Below are 3,984 nucleotides of genomic sequence, written 5' to 3' on the forward strand. Positions count from 1 at the left end.
TTTACTACTCTTTAATTATTTGTTATTTTTTACTTATCCATTTTTTACTTAATACTTATTTATTTCAACTGCATTGTTGGTTAAGGGCTTGTAAGTAAGCATTTCACTGTAAGGTCTACCCCTGTTGTATTCGGCGCATGTGACAAACACAATTCTATTTTATTTGAGATGGTGAGGCGGAATTCATCACTCAAGAGAACGATGACATTGCTTTCAGAGGCAGTTTGGAACTCGATAGTGAGTGTTGCAACCGAGAACAGACTATTTTTACGTGCTACACACTTCAGCACCTTGGCAGTCCAGTTCTGTGAGCTTGTTTGGCCTACCACATCATGGCTGAGCCGTTGATGCTCCTAGATGTTTCCACTTTACAATAACAGCACTTACAGTTGACCGGGGCAGCTCTAGCAGGGCAGAAATTTGACGAACTGACTTGTTGGAAAGGTGGCATCCTATGACTGTGCCAAGTTGAAAGTCATTGAGCTCTTCAGTAAGGCCATTCTAATGCCAATGTTTGTTTATGTTGATTGCATGGCTGTTTGCTCGATTTTAGACACCTGTCAGCAATGGGTGTTGCTGAAATAGCTGAATCCACAAATTTGTCGGTGTCCACATACTTTGTATATATAGTGTTGCTTTAAGAAGTTTTTAAAAGAGAAATGGGTAAATATTGCACAATATAGGTGTGCAAGGCTCTTATGAGACTAACCCAAGAAGACTCACCACTGTAATCGCTGCCAAAGGTGTTTTTACCATGTATTGATTCAGGGGGGTTAAAACTTATATAATTGAGGTACATTTGTGTTTTATTTTGCATTCATTTAAAAGTATATCAGTTTTCTTTCACTTTGACACTACAGAGTATTTTGTGTAGATGGATGACAATAAAATTGCTATTATCTTGCTATTATATCCGTTTTAATCCCACTTTGTGAATACAATCTGAAGAAATCCAAGGTGGGTGTGGACTTTCTATAGGCACTGTATTTCAAAATGTAAACAGAGAAAACGTGAGAAGAACAAAGGAACTCTCCTCTCCCCTCTCCCAGACACCGGACACCATCAAGTCTTCGCTAAACAGGTGGAACAGGAGCCATCATTGCTGACAGCTGTGTGCAGGGCTATAAAAGCGCAAAGTCTTCCAATGGGACAATTGAAGTCTGGTGTACAACCAAACGTATACTGTAGATCTACATAGACATCATGAGAGCCACTGCAGCCGTCCTATTGGTCCTCTGTTTCCTGACCATCAGTCATGGTAAGTTACCATCATCTGAAACATGCTTGATCAACTTGGAGTTGAAGTTTTTGTTGGTGTACTCTACTCATATGTCTTTGTCTCCATAGCATGGGACTGTCAGGAGGTAGTAAACATCAAGAATCTGATGCAGATCGATGCAGGACTGGGGCAAGTGGTTGCTACGGACACAAGTCAAATCCCCTACTACCTGGTAGGTGATTAATGGATCCGTCTGCCTGGTTCCCTGAAGCATATCACTGTAGGACCAGCAGGGATCTGGGGTGTCAACAAGGACTATGCAATCTACAAGTATGTGGCCGGTAACTGGGTTCAAGCTGCAGGTAAGTGGAGAGCATTACTCAATATTTATCCAGAGGACACCTGCTTATTAGCTTTCCTGATACCATCAGGCTGTTGAAAAAAACGATTGATGTTTTAAATTGTAACTTGTAGGTAATTTGGCAGTACTCCTTGTTTGCTTGTCTGTCTGCCTTTGTGGTCTTCAGGCCTTCTGAAACAGTTGGATGCTGGAGGTGAACAGTTTATTGTGGGGGCTAACATGAACGATACTCCATACTGTCTGACAAGTAGTGCCACAGTTGGCTACAAGGGTCCAGGCTCACCCCTTCCATGGACAGGATTGCCAGGAGCTGTGAAGTACTACAGCTGCGGACCCTTTGGGTGCTGGGCAGTCAACAAGAATGATGATATCTACTTAATGAGTGTAAGATCTGGGAAAGAGTGTGAGAGCTGGAGTAGAGTAGTAGAGGATGGAGAGTGTCAGTTATTTTAAAACTGTTTCATATTATAACTGTTGAAATTGTCCTAAAACCCTGATTGTATCATTTTGTTTCCAGCTGAATCAAGACTGCCAAAACAAGGGGTGGAGTCACATTGATGGCAAGCTTTCCATGATTGAGGTGGCAACTGATGGTAGTGTCTTTGGGGTCAACTCTGCGGGTAGTGTTTATACCAGGTAAGGTTGCTACTGAACTATGTGTATGGTCCACTCCCCCCCCCAACAGTATTAACTTGAAAATGACTTGTAATAATAATTTAAAATAATAATGGTATATCTTTAATTATAACTCTGATCCTTACAGTACATGCCATGTGAATCTCTTTACACAAAAACTAAAATACTGTAGGTACATGAATAAAATCAGTTAAATATAATCAGATCTAAACTTATAGGACTTATTAAGAAATGTGTAGACAGTGTACGATAAAATATGTAAAAGTTGGATGTCCTGTAAAGCTACAGTTTGGGATAAAAAACAACAACTTCCCAGACACCCCACCACTTGTTCTGGTAAACAGCTGAGGAATGTAGTTAGAGAAATGTAACCACTCTCACATTCATACATGGAGTTACGGATGCAAAGACACAACAATTTTTTGTTTACATTCTTTTTAACATGTTTTTTAAAGCAATACATTGTTTGTTTACAATAACATTGTTTACAAACAATTGAGTAAAAGCTTACATTTTGGCTTCTGATGTGGTTGAATAAAGCTCAAGAGGCAGAAGTTATATTCTTCAAAAATCAATGGCTATATTTAATTATTAAAGTCCCAAAAAGGATGTACTTAATAAAATGGATAAGCTTTAAAACATGAACCCCAACCCTTTCTTCAACACAGAGACGGCATCACAGCCAGTAAACCAGAGGGCACCGGATGGAGCAATATCCCAATGTGTATGCTCATGGGCCACGTGACCTACGACCTGGGCCGTCTTTGGGTCGTCTCCAAGTCTGCCGTCACCATGGTGTGCACACATTAGCCTCTTCTCTGTAGCTGAAGGCCGTTCGGGATCTGTCTAAAGTTCCCTGGCGAACTCATTGATCTCTCTTTCTGGAAAAGCCTTTAGTTCATAAAAATCCTTCATTTTAAAACCTATTGCTCTACCTATTATTTTCAGTTCTTCAATGATCTTATTGACATTTAAAAAAAATATCATTGAAGATTTTATATTTTCTTGACAACTCCTTGATTAACACTTCAATAGATCTTTGCCATGGAGGCTATTTAAGTGTAGTGTAAACTAGGGCACGGTCATGTTGCTCACAATCCACATGGGTTTTGCTGTGCTTCAGAGGTCATCAATAGGATTGGAAAGAATCCTTGTCATTGTTTATTATCTCATTATATAATCATTTCCTGCAAAAATAAAGCATTCATTTTGAAACTATTGTAATTTCTGTGTTATTGTTTTTTTTTTTTATGATATTGAACAGAGGGATTTTAGGTTGCTCTGCCAGTGGTGATTTTAGCATCGAAATCTTGGTGGGGCAAACTCAACCAATTTTTTTTTAGATACATGCCAGCAAAACCACTGCACAACACAAACTGCCCGCAAACTGTTAAGCCCTACATAAAGCTATCCCAACAGCAGAGCTTCCTTTCAGCACCATGGAGAGAATCCTTACCACCACTACACCTAGCTCTCAGCGGAGCCTGGCAACCTGGTCTCAGAGTATTTAGTATTATTCTGTACGTAAATCCGAGACACTCAATTTAGTATGATATGTTACATTTCGTATGGGATGTATTCATTTGTGGATGTCCATTTCCATTTCGTATGATATGTTACGAATTACAATTGGTAGTATATGTAAAAAATTTGCAAAGCGTACAATATGTTACACATTCTGGCTAAATGTCTAACGTTAGCTGGTTGGCTTTACTATTTTTAGTTAGGGGAATAACTTTTTCTTCCCTCCAAGCCTGAGGGCGCACAC

The 3,984-nt window shown here is 39.6% G+C and overlaps 1 pseudogene; it reads left to right on the forward strand.

Moving 5' to 3' along the window:
- Positions 1-1,133: 1,133 nt before the first annotated feature.
- LOC123723659 (fish-egg lectin-like) lies at positions 1,134-3,440 on the forward strand (annotated as a pseudogene).
- Positions 3,441-3,984: the final 544 nt, after the last annotated feature.

This window comes from Salmo salar, chromosome ssa17 (assembly GCF_905237065.1).
Source record: "Salmo salar chromosome ssa17, Ssal_v3.1, whole genome shotgun sequence".
Taxonomy (NCBI): domain Eukaryota; kingdom Metazoa; phylum Chordata; class Actinopteri; order Salmoniformes; family Salmonidae; genus Salmo; species Salmo salar.